The following is a 13477-nucleotide window of genomic DNA, read 5'->3' on the forward strand; positions in this document are numbered from 1 at the left end:
GGGGCGGTCTCAGGGGTACGCCAGTAACATCATGATACATCTCCCCCCCTTGAGGAAATGCAAATAAATGTATAATATATAAAAAACGCTTGCGAAACGAATTATTGGCGACAGACTGCTGCTTCCCTGCTGCTTCCCTGCTGCTGCTATGCTGCTTCTGAGGCTGCTGCTTCCCTTCTGCTTCTCAGACTGCTTCTCTGCTGCTTTCCTGCTGCTTCCCATCTGCTTTCCTGCTGCTTCTCTGCTGCTTCTCTTTGATGCCTCTCAGAAAACGCGGCCACTGCGTGTTTTACGCGGACTAAAACTAAGCAGTGGCGTTGGGTCTTGTGTCTGGGGCACTTGCGCGTTGCAGGGCTGGGCCGCAGCTTCTGTCAGCGGCGGCAGCGACGGCGGCGGCGCCGCTTTCGACGCGGGCGACGGCACAGCTGGTGGTGGCCGTGGCACTACCGATCGTGGTGCAGGCACCGGTTCGCGCGGCTGCGGTTGCAGCAGCGCCGGTGGCGCCACCTCAGCATGGCGGCCAGAGAGGAGGTCTGGAGCGGGCACCCTGTGTGCAGAACAGTCAGCACGCCGCGCGGAACCGTGCTGTGTCAACACCTGAAACGGAGGGATCTGCATCAGATGACGTCGGTTGCGACGATGGCGAGCACCCTTGAGCTCCACAAGGTAGCTGTGTCTAGAGAGCTTCTCTATGACGGTGGCGGGCTCGGACCAGCTTGCTTCCTTCTCCGTCTTGATCCGAACATGATCCCCGGGCTGTAGCTGCTGAAGATCGCGGGCACCGTGTCTCCGGTTGAAGCATGTCTCCAGCTTCTTCTTCCTCTGCCGATCTCGGAGTTTGGCATGCTGCCATGTCGCTTCTCCGGTTGGCTGAGCGATGGGGAGACGAGATTGAAGTTCGCGTCCCATCAGGAGACGGGCTGGGGAGTATCCGGTTGCTTCCACAGGCGTCGTGCGGTAGTTGAGGAGGGCGAGGTGGGGGGTCCCTCTGGCGAAGTATCCACTTGGCGGTTCTCACGGCCCGTTCAGCTGCTCCGTTGGAAGACGGCGTGTGCGGGTCTGTGATGCGGTTTGTAAAGCCGTAGGACGCTGTGAAGTTGGCGAACGAGCTTGAAGTGAACTGCGTTCCTCCGTCTGTTGTCACGAGGTCTGGTATCCCCAAGCGGGAAAACAGGCGCTTCAGACGCTCGATGACTGCGCTGCTGGTGAGACTCGGGAGGCGTTTGTATCTCCAGATACCTGCTGAAGATGTCCACCGTGACGAGCCAGTTGCAGTTGTTGAAGTGGAAGACGTCTGCTGCAACGTGCGTCCACGGTCTTGATGGCGTTGGGGCTGTCACTAGTGGCTCAGCGTGCTGGGCTGGCGCGTTCACCTGACAGAACGAGCAGCTCTCGAGATGACGCTTCAGGTCGATGCTGAGTTGAGGCCACCAGATCGATTCTGCTGCCCTCTGGCGACACTTGTTCAGACCGAAGTGTCCCTCATCATGAAGTCGGGTGAGCATTTCATCTCGCAGACTCGGAGGGATGACGATGCGTCGCCCGTGCATCAGCAGTGTACCACACGTTAGGTACAGAACGCTCATCTCTCCCCGAGAGGCGAAGTAGTCCAGCAGGTCGGGATGCTTCGCTCCCTCCTTCCAGCCAGAGAGAGTCTGCTGAACTACGCGTTGTAGGGGTTCGTCTGCTTGCTGCGCCTTGCTGATCTCCACCAGACGCTGCGGTGTGGCGGGAAGATCGCTGAAGATTCTCTCACAGAATCCATGTATGTCTTCTTGAAGCACAGCGCTGATTTCATCCTGCTTCTGGAGCGGGTGACGTGAGAGGAAGTCGGGCACCAGGTGCTGCTTTCCTGGAACGAAGACCGCTGTGGGGTTGTATCGCATCAAGCGCATGAGCATGCGCTGGCATCTGATGGGCGCATCCACGATATTTTTCGTGTTAACCAGCGGGATCAGAGGCTTGTGGTCCAGATGCAGCTCGAACGACGGCAGTCCGGACAGGAACATGTGCATTTTCTCGCACGTCCACGTCGCAGAGAGTAGTTCCTTCTCAATCTGGGCCCATCTGGTCTCTGGGTTAGTCAGGCTTCTGCTGCAGAACGCGACGGGTTTGAAGACGGAGCCGTGCTTCTGGAGAACACATCCTCCGATGCCGAAACTGCTGGCGTCGGCGCTGACCACCGTCTCTCGTGCTGGATCGTAGAACGCCAGAGCTGGAGCTGAAGTGACGGCTGCTTTCACGTCATCCAGCGCCTGTTGCTGCTGTGGTGTCCAGATCCATGCTACGTTCTTCCTCAGAAGCTCGTTCAGTGGTCTTAAACACTCCTGGATGTGTGGAACGAACCGGCCCAGGAAGTTGATTACTCCGAGCAGAGACCTTAGTTCATTGACATTCTTTGGTGGTTGGAGCTGCTGGATCGCTTCGAGCTTCTCTTCGTCCATGCTGATACCGTTCTTGCTGATCTTCATCCCCAAAAACTTGACCTCGTTCTTCCGGAACTCACACTTTTTCCTGTTCAGCTTGAGGCCAGACTCGTGGATCCTCCTGATGACGGCCTCGAGACGTGCATCGTGGCTGGCAGCATCTCCGAACACCACGGTGTCGTCCATGTAGACGATGACTCCGGGCAGTCCGTCCAGCATCTCCTCCACCTTCCGCTGGAAGCACTCCGGTGCGAGCGAGATCCCCATCGGCAGTCGCAGGAACCTCTTCCTGCCGAACGGAGTGATGAACGTGGTCATCTTGGAGCTCGCCTCGTCCAGCGGGATCTGGTAGAAATCGGAAGAGGCGTCCAGCTTGGTGAAGAGCGTCGCGCCACTCAGCTTGGAGGTCAGCTGCTCCAGAGTAGGGATCGGGAACACCTGTCGCTTCACAGACTGGTTGAGTCTCTTGTAGTCAACCGTGATGCGGACACCGCTGCTCTTCGGCTTCGGGACGGGGACCAGCGCAGAGACCCAGTCCGTTGGCTCGGTCTCCGACGTGATGATGCCGTGATGCTCCATCTTCTTCGGCTCCTCTTCCACCGGCTTCATCAGTGGCAGCGGGATATTTCTTGCAGTGGCAAGGGAGAATGGAACAGCATCTTCACGGAGCTGAATGCTGACCGGTGCTGTCTTCAGGAGACCTGCCTCTCCGAAGACGTCTTCGTTGACTTCACCTGTGAATCTCAGTACGCCCAGGCGCGAGCAAGCAGACCTGGAGAGGAGATCATTAGCTGAGTCAACAACGTAAAACACTTCAGGCTTGGCTTTGTTCTTGAACAGGAGTGTTCCGTGCATCTTTCCTTCCACTTTTAGCACGCTACCAACACTTGTCAGAGTATTTGAAGCATGTTGAAGCGGCGGCAGTTTCAGCTTCTTGTACGTTTTCAGCGTCAGAATGCTAACATCAGCGCCAGAGTCAGCTTTGAAAGCGACTCGTTGACCATTTAGAAGGACTGAAACTCTCCATGGCGCGCAAGCTTTGTCTGCTTCGTCAACAAAAATGTTGGGCGGCGATAGTTTCTTCAATGGACTCTGTCCGCGCACTCGCTCTGACACCGTTGGAGCGACAAACATACGCAAAATGATCCATTTTCTGACAGTTGTCACATATTTTTCCCTTAGCAGGACAATCTTTCGGAGACGCATGACGTGCTCTTCCACAGTATCTGCATGCTGTTGAAAAGTCGGTACGCTGACTATGCTGTTGCCGTTGCGCGGTGGAAGGCTGCGGTTGACGTCTGTACTGCTGGCGCTGCTGGCGCGGCTGCCTGTGCCGCGCCGGTGCACAAACACTACTGATATCAGGCGGATCAGAGCTGTCACGGCCGTTCACGATCTCGACATAACGCATCATCGAAATGACGGTATTTGCAGACACTTCCTCCTCTAGTGACTTCAGCTGAATTCTACGGGACAGCTCCATGTCAGACATTCCTGAGATGAGACGATCTCTGATACGCTCATCAGCGTCAGCGAAGCTGCAATGCTCAGCTAGAGAGAACAAAGCTCTGATGTACGATTCATTAGTCTCGCTTGAGCTTTGAGATCTAAGCTCGAAGTTGTGACGCTCTGCAATAAAGTTCCTTTTTGGAATGAAGTACCCGTCTAGCTTTGAGACAAACAACTTCAAAATCCTCCTTCTGCTCAGCAGTAAGCTTAAATATTGGTACGATATGCTCAGCCTGCGGACCCATGCTGTAAATCAACGCAGCTACTTGAACGTCACCGTCCTCTTTGTGTAGTCCCGATGCCAGTCCGTAGCGGACGAACCGATCACGCCAGGTCGGCCACCTCTCAGGCGATGTGAAGTCGAATTCCTCAGGACGAAATCCAGGCATCTCGACTTGGTTCACAACTAACACTGTTTAAATTAATGTGCTGCTTATGCTTGCTTAAGCTTACTCTAGGTTCAATGCGGCTGCGCCATATTCAAGTCTACGTGTTGTCTGCCCAGACCAGACACGAGCGCTGCTAAACGGCAACTGTATTATCCCGCGAAGCGAGCGGGCGGCGCCGACTCCGGCGGGTGGCGCCCCAGGCAGTACACCGCCATTCGGGGCCGCGGCGTACCAAAGTGCAGCAGCACTGGCGGCGCGAGCAGGGGCGGTCTCAGGGATACGCCAGTAACATCATGATACACTAAGCGTGCATTAGAAGCGAAGGAGTTCATTTATAGTATTCGTGATGAGAACGGGAAACATGACATAACCGTAGTTTTGACAGCAACACCACACAGCACAAAAAAACTCATCTAGAGTCGTCGCAAATTGTTTTGACCTTCGTGATGTGAGTGAGAGCGAAATCGTTGAGGAGCTTTCGGAGTTCGGCGTAACCGCCGCGCGTAGAATCCTGATTAGGAGAGGCGGAGAACTGAATGCTACCAACATCATTCTCACTTTCAATCGTCCAGCTCTACCATCAGATATCCGTGTGGGCTATGCCCGCATGAAAGTCCGTCCTTTTGTTCCCAACCCAATGCGCTGTTTCCAATATCAACGGTTCGGCGATACGATTGATTGAAACCCCATTGTCGCAATAAGCCAGTGTGCAGCAAGTGTTCGTCCACCACCCACCTGAGTGACAACTGCACCGCTGACCAGCCTTATTGCGTCAACTGTGGTAAGAACCAAATACCACACACTTCGTTTGACCGCACATGTCCAGCGTTCGTGAGAGAAAAGAAATATTTGTGCTAAAAACGTCCAAAAACGTATCTTTCCGAGAGGCCAGAGACCTGTATGACGCGAGTCATCCTAAGCTCTCGCATGCATCGAAAGTGAAAACTGCTTTGCCGCACAACAACATCATCAAGCAGATGACTGTCATTCAGTTCGTGGGACTCGTTTGGTCTCAAGAGATCGTTTGGTCTCACTGTTGTACCATCAGCGCATACACCGGATTCCCAGCCAGCAGTCCGGACTCCCTTCTCGCCGGCCGACGACTCTGTGGCGGATGTTGGCGTCCGGGCTAAGCCCCGTGCTCCATCCCCGGCGTCTGGCCGGTCGGCACCCTCCGCGTTGCCGACTCCCACGGCACCGCCGTCTCCTGCCGGAGAGGAGGGTTGGACTGTGGTCCGGCGTGGCCGTGGCCCGCGGGCTCCACCGGCCTCCGCATCGGTTTCTTCGATCCACTCGTCCGCCTCCGTTTCGCGTGCTCCGCTGCCTTCGTCACCTCCGACACCACCAACGAAACGCATGCGGGCTGGCGATAGAAACGTTGGAGCGGCACGAGGCGGACAGGCGCGCCCGCGATGCCAAGCGGGGGCGCCTGGCCGAACAAGAACGGGCAAAGGCGGCGAACCGCACGTCTGGGGCGGGCAAGGAGTCCGTCCCTCGCAGCGGTCCTCCATGGCCCAGAAGACCAGTTGAGCGTCCCGCTGGTCCTCAGATGTCTGGCAGGGCCCCATCCATGGGTCCTCTCCCTCCACCACCCAGGATTGGACACGCTGGCACAAAGCGCCCCCCAGCCGGTCCTCCGTCTCCATCTGACGGAGGAAGCCCAAGGATTCGGCCCAGAGTGGAGCACCGCCCTACGGAATCGAGCCGTAACTCCCAGACCGAGGTGTCCGGTCCTGCATCAGGCGCAGCTCAGCTCTTTTGAACCGTGTCGCGTCTTAAAGTGTGACTTTGACCCCTGTTTTAGTACGCTCCCTTGCAGGCGTCTTGACTGTGATATTCTGCGCGCTGTGCTGATGAGCTACGTATGTAGTGGCTACCCTCACTTCTTAGCTCTATGACAGGTATCTTACAGTGGAACTGCAGGGGCGTTATAACTAGTCTACACGATCTCAGAGTCATTCTGAATCAGCGCTGTCCGGCCATCGCCTGCCTGCAGGATACCAAACTGGCACCTGACTCTCATTTTACTATCCCAAGCTACACCGTAATGCGTCGGGATACGCCAGCTGATCCAATTGCACGTGGCGGAGTTCTTTTGGCTGTGCACCACAGTGTCTTTGTCCAGCGCGTCGTCTTACACTCTAACATGCAAGCTGTTGCAGCTAAAATACTTTTCGGGCGTCGTGCAATAACCGTCTGCTCGCTGTACTTACCTCCTGATATTCCATTTCCGACGGCAGAAATGAGATTTCTGGTGACCGAGCTTCCCCCGCCTCTTCTATTGCCGGGGACTGTAATCCTCACCACACATCTTGGGGTTGCGCCCAGACCAACACTCGCGGCAGGCGTTGCGAAACTTTTTTACATGATGAATCTCTCTGTCTTTTAAACACCGGGACCCGAACTCACATGACGCTGCCGTCAGGTCAGACATCGGCGCTGGACTTGAGTTTTTCAAGCCCCCAACTGGCAGTACACCTGACATGGTCCGTTAACAACGACTCCTTTGGCATTGATCATTACCCCATCTGGTTGCGCTACCAGAACGGAGCATCTCTCGGTTTCAGGCCACAACGGTGGAATCTTAGAAAGGTTGACTGGGATGAATTTCAGGCACGGGTGGAAATCAGGTTGGCTTCCGTTTCGGCGGATGTGCCTGCATCGATAAGAGAACTCACCTCCACAATCCTACGATCGGCACAAGAAAGCATTCCACGTACATCTGGTGCCCCACGTCGTCCCCTGTTCCGTGGTGGACGGACCAGTGCCGCGACGCTACACGTGGGCGTGAAAAAGCCCTGCGAGACTTCGATCTACACAGCATTACGGACAACTTAATCGCTTTTCGACGAGCTCGGGCGGCAGCCCGACGTACTATCTTGGAAGCCAAGCGTACGTCTCGGCATTTATATGTGGGCCAGCTAAATTGCCAAACGCCGGCTTCGGTGGTTTGGGCGCGGGTGAAGCGTTTAGCAGGCCAACACTTCTCAGTGCCGCATCCCGCACTTCATATGAATGGCCGGGACATGCTGGACCCCTCTAAGGTGGCGAGCGAAATGACTCGTGCGTTCGCGGAGCGTTGTGGGCGAACAACTGCCGCTCCTGATTTCATACGCCATCGTGCTCGTTACGAGGCAGCCCAGATAAACTTTCATACAGCCGAAGGGTTTTCATGTAACAAATCTTTCACAATGTTTGAACTGATGTCTGCCATCAGCTCTCTGCGCAGCGTGGCGGGAGGTCCGGATTTAATTCATAATGATATGCTCCGGCGACTTCCACTAACAGCGACACAAGCTATGTTGCCGGCATTCAACCAGTTGTGGGAGGCAGGAGAATTCCCCACCTCTTGGCGGGAGTCGCTCATAGTTCCGTTGCTGAAACCTGGCAAGAATGGGAGGAATCCATCTGACTACCGTCCAATTGCGCTGACCTCCTCTATGTGCAAACTCCTGGAGCGGATGGTTCAGACACGATTGTCTTGTTTTTTAGAAAGCAACAATATCTTCTCGAACGCGCAGTGTGGTTTCAGGAAAAACCGTAGCACCGTTGATCACCTTTTAGCCTTGCACTCAACTGTGCGCATTTCTTTTAGGGAAAGGCGACACGTAGGAGCTGTGTTCTTCGATATCGAAAGGGCTTACCTACACCACCTGGCGATATGGCATCTTACGGAAGCTGTTCCAGTATGGCATACGCCGAGCTATGCTTACCTTTCTTGCGAACTTTCTTGCTGACCGTTTCTTCCGCGTCCGTGTCGGTTCCGTATGCTCGAAAAGATACACACAAGAGAACGGCATATCCCAGGGCAGTGTACTAAGTGTTGCGTTGTTTGCCGTCATGATAAATGATGTTGGGGACAGTCTTCCCCAGGCGATTGGTCGCTCGCTTTTTGTTGATGACCTCGCCATCTGGTGCAGCTCTGCCACAGCAGCGTCCATGTCGCGTCAGTTGCAGCTGGCTGTGGCTCGCTTAGAAAGATGGCGCATGCTCAACGGGTTACGGTTTTCCACCTCGAAGACAGTTTCCGCCCACTTTTGTCGACGCCGGCGTCAGTGTCCCGACATGGTGCTTAAGCTTTATGGACAGTCGATCCCCTGCAATACGGCAGCACGGTTTTTGGGATTGTATTTTTATAATCGTTTGACCTACAAGGAGCATCTTACCACTCTGCGTGATAAGTGTTTTAAGACACTGAACATACTGAAATGTGTGGCACGAACATCGTACGGAGCAGATCGGAAAACACGTTCATTGTCATACCGTTCACTGATACGCTCCGAGCTGGACTATGCGTGTGTTGTATATGATGGCGCCTCTGAGTCCGTAAAACGCGCCTTGAATGCGGTCCATCATGCTGCGTTGGGAATCATTACTGGTGCATTTCGTACGTCTCCGACAGCCAGCTTGCTTGTGGAAGCCAACGATCCTTCGCTGGCTACCCGAAGACAGTTGTTGGGAATGCGGTACGCTTGTAAGCTCGCGCAATGCCCGAACCACCCAACACATGACGCTGTATTCTTACGCCACACATCCCATGTTTCTCAGTCGGGACAAGCAACACGTGTGGGGCCGTTCTGTGTGCGCGTTCGTAATGTTCTTCATGAGAGTGGCTTAAGTTTTCGGGGTCTGGCACGCCCACGTAGCCTGCCGACCGCTCCGTAGGTGATGGTATCGCCAACTGTCGACGTCTCATTGTCGGAGGTTCGGAAGCAAAATATGATTCCGTACGTTGCCAGATCAACGGCTCTGAAACATATCGAAACATATCGGGGGTTCACAATTACGTGTACAGACGGCTCGAAAACGGATACGGGTGTTGGTTCCGCTTTTGTGTGCGGTCCTGATACGCGAGCATTTACACTGCCAGCCCATGCGTCCGTGTATACTGCAGAGCTTGTGGCCATCATTAAGGCGCTCTGTTGTATATAGGTGGGTGAAGACAGTCTGCACGTGATTTTATCGGATTCCCTAAGCGCTCTTTCGGCATTAAGGTGTTTTAATCCGGTAAATCCCTTATACAGGATATTTTGCTGCGTCTCGACTCTCTGTACCGGCCTGGCAAGACCGTAGTACTTTGCTGGATTCCGAGCCACGTTGGCATTGAGGGAAATGAGCTGGCTGACTCCGCCGCAAAGCGTGCTACTCGTCGTCCCTGTCGCAGAGTGTTTCCGACACCCGCTACAGACCTGTGCTCGGCCATCTCTGCCTTTTTGCGCGGGGAATGGCGGGGCACATGGGATGCGATGGGCACCAGCAGACTGAAGAGCATTAAACCGATTGTTCAGGAATAGCAGGCATCCTATCGAAAGTCCAGACGGGAGGAAGTAATCCTGTGTCGCTTGCGGATTGGCCATACTTATGCTACACATCGATACTTACTATGTCACGACGAACTACCACGATGTCGCCACTGCAACACCACGCTCACAGTGGAGCATGTGCTCGTATGCTGTCCCATACTATGCGTCGAGCGTCTGAGGTACTTTGGCCCTGCGGCGCCGTCCCTGACGCTCTCCGATTTACTATGTGACAGGTCACCATATATCGGACATGCCCTCAGGTTTGTATCGCATGTTAAGCTCTGCACTTTATATACACCTGCCTGAATAGTTAATACCGCGTATAGGAATTTTTAGGCTGCCGAAAATTTCGTATCAATGACGCGTTCCTGATACAACTCAACCGTTTTCATTTCTGAATAATATATATATTTTTAGTCATTTCATAGTCACGCTCCGAAGCTAGTCATTTAGCTGTTATGGGCGCAAAATGACCACCGTAGTCGACGCGCCCCAAAACTCCAATCAACAACAACAACAACATGATGGGGGCGGCCTTTCTCAGGTGTGCTATGAACTCCGTTAATCGGGGGATTCAATGGTGAGCCGACACTAACCTCCTTCCAACAACTTCCAACCTGCACGTCGTATCAGTGCCTGGCTGGCCTCGTCTAAACCCAGGGTTAGATTTATTACTCTAGGCATTGAACGTGTGGCGCTACACCAGTGCGCCATTCCGTCATGCATCTGCTTTGAAGCAGCCTGGATTTCGTTATGCAGCTGCTTTGGAGAGGCCGCACACATGTGGAGAAATGCGTCGCGTCATTCGTAAGGACCCAATGGAATGTAAGGGGCGACTGTTTCCATCGGTGACCTGAGAGCCGTGAGATAGCCGCTGGAAAAGCCACTGGTCAGTCCGCAGGTCGCCTGGCAGGCGTTAGACGTTTGGTGGAAAGCCCGCTGATAACTCGGTACGTCATAGTCAGTCCATAAACAAACAAGGCATAGAATGTTCCGTGGCCAGCCCTGAGAATGCGTCATCCCGCCCGTTTGTATATAAATAGCCGGTAGCTGAGCTCCTGGGGTTGGCCAGAGCGGGCGGGGACTCCGAGGTGACTGCAGGCTCACCAACGTCGCGTCCGACTCTTGGAGTCGGCGCCGAGGGGGTCGCCGCGCGGCGTTCACCAGGTCACCAAGGCCAGGCGTGGTGACCACTGGGTCACGACCACGTCCACACGGGTGGTCTCCGTGCTAGTAGCAAGTCGCCAGCGAGCTGCCGCCGCCCGTCGAGTGTTTGCCGGGCGCCCTGAGCCAGGCCCGGGTCATCTTCGTCGTCGCTGGCCTCCGCCCGGCCGCATTTTCGTCTAGCCCGGACACGAACGCGACGGCCAGCCATGCTACCGCCGCCACGCGCCGTCTCCCTGCTCGTGCTGCTTCCTGTGCTGGCCGCGACGGCGCCCACCGAGCCGGCGGCGCCGTCGGCCCAGCTGGCGGCCATTCTGGGCCCTGCTGTGGAGGAGGCGGTGGGTCGCGCGGTCGATGACTGGCAGCAGGCCGCGCTGGACAGCCGCCTGGGGCGGCTGGAGGAGAGCGTTCAGGCCGTCCGCCTTCAGTTGACGGCGTTGGCCGCCTGGCAGCCGGCGCCGGCCGCCGTTTGTCCGGCGCCGGCCACCATTTGTCCGACGCCGACGCCGACGCCGACGCCGACGCCGACGCCGACGCCGGAGCCGACGCCGACGTGTGAGGAGCGGCCGAGCCCGGTGGTGGCGGAGCCGCCGCTGGTGGCGCCAGCGGTGCGCGCATGCGCCCACTCCTGCCTGCAGTTGCGCGACCGCATCGACCCGCTGCCGGACGGCGTCTACTGGCTGCGCGGCCTGCCGGTGCCGGCGTTCTGCGACTTCAGCCATGACGGCGGCGGCTGGACGCTCCTGCTGACCGCCGTGTCGAAGGAGGGCTGGGACGCGCTCAGCGTCTTCGGCCGCAGCGAGCGCTCGCCGTCACTGATCGACAACTACTCCATCTTGCGGCACGCCGACGCCATCCGCGACCTCGGCACGGGTGGCAGGTTCGCCTACAGGATCGAGACGCATGCGCAGGAGGGTCGCCGGCGGTGGGGAGGGGTGTGGCTCGCGCCGCGCCGGTACAGCTTTACCCACGAGACGCCAGCGCAGACGGAGGTCAGCTTGGTGCGCCGCTTCGACAACTGGGCGTACGTGAACGAGGGCGTGAAGAAGCGGATGCCCTGGGTGAACACGGGCGCGCGGGGAGATGGTCATGAAGCTGCCATCCTGACGACGGCGGGGGTGACCGGTAACTGGTGGGGCACCATGGTGACCTCGTCAGTCGATAAAACGTTCCAGCATAGTCCATGGATGTATCCCATCGCTAGTAAGTCCGGCACAGTGTTGTACTGGATGAGAGAGGAGATGTTCTAACGCTCTCGACGGCTCGTTTTCATGTTTTTTTGTGTGTTTTTTAGAGTTGACGAAGAAGAAATGCAACTGTGCAAAGTGGTCAAGTGACAACCCAGTTTCTTCAGTGGGTTCGTTAAAATTTGCCTAAGTGTATGGTGAGGTGTAAGTGAATGTCTAATGAAGGCGTGGCAAACAGAAGTTAAGTGTGGTGTTACAAAGCCGCGTCGTATCTTTTGAGAAGCATGTTGGTAACTTCTGATGTATAGTCGTGAGTAGCTTGTCGCACAGGCTTGCACTGTAGGAGGAAGCCCAATGGCTCTCTCTCCCTTTTCCTCAGCCATGCAAATATCAGCGAAGATGCGCACCTGATTTGTTGGTTTTTCTGACCCCACCAATTTGAGGCATGACATCGGAAGATATTTTGTTAAACATCTAAAATTTTAGTTCTGCTACAAAACGTCAGCATGCCGTTGGCTGACCTGTAGTTTAGCATGGTTCTACCTGCGCAAAGTCAAGATTGGGCTGGAATCTTTTTAGCATGATGCAAATGCCTGCGAATATATCCATCGAGTGCAATATATATCATATATCTGAATATACAAATATGCCGTCAAATATATTGTTCACAGCGTCGTAATTGCCAGGATCTAGTGATAGTTTCGAACTCATGCGTTCATATTTATGACACACCTGCGCGTCCAATGTCTTGTAGTTTCGAACTCTAAACGATTCCATGAACAATGTGGTTTTATTAGCTGCTAAATATAAATGAATCTGGCTTGTGGGTGCCTCCGCGCGGCCGGGCGCGCCGACGTTATTGGTTGGTTTTCGCGACCGCGGGAGAAAGACCAATAACATAATATCTATAAGAGATTGGCTATTGAAATGTTCAACGTGTGCAATGCATCAGGCAAGTATTGTTTATACCGAACGTAAAGTGTCGCTGGAATAACGTAGACTTAGAGTTGAAGGGGGCTTCCCGGCAGTAGTGGCGACACGGACTTTGCCCTCCAGGCGGTGATGGGGCAAGAGAGGACATGGCATGGCCGCGTCAAGACAAAACCTGACCCATTTAAAACTGAAGACTTCTCGTCTTTTAGTCTCTTATTGTCGGGAGCCAAAGGTCTTTGTTTTTTTAACACTTCTATCCATTTAAAAAATGGAAAGAACGGTTCCCATTCTATGACCGGTTTGTCTGTTGACTCACTGATATAGCTCAAAAGTGGTCTGAAATAAGTTGAGCGCGCCTCAAGAACGCGCAATTTCTTGCATGACTTAAAACAGCGCTGCGTGTTCTCGATCTTATTTTATCATGCACCTTGAGCCTTCAGGCATCAAAATTGATTGGCATACACCACGCTTGCCGTCAGGCCGTACTATAAATAGCAGAGGCGGACGCAAATTACCTAGATACTTGACGCATCCTAAAACTACATGTAATGCCTTTGATAAATTTA

Source organism: Pollicipes pollicipes, unplaced genomic scaffold (assembly GCF_011947565.3).
Source record: "Pollicipes pollicipes isolate AB1234 unplaced genomic scaffold, Ppol_2.1 Scaffold_7262;HRSCAF=8765_pilon_pilon_pilon, whole genome shotgun sequence".
In the NCBI taxonomy this organism is placed as follows: domain Eukaryota; kingdom Metazoa; phylum Arthropoda; class Thecostraca; order Pollicipedomorpha; family Pollicipedidae; genus Pollicipes; species Pollicipes pollicipes.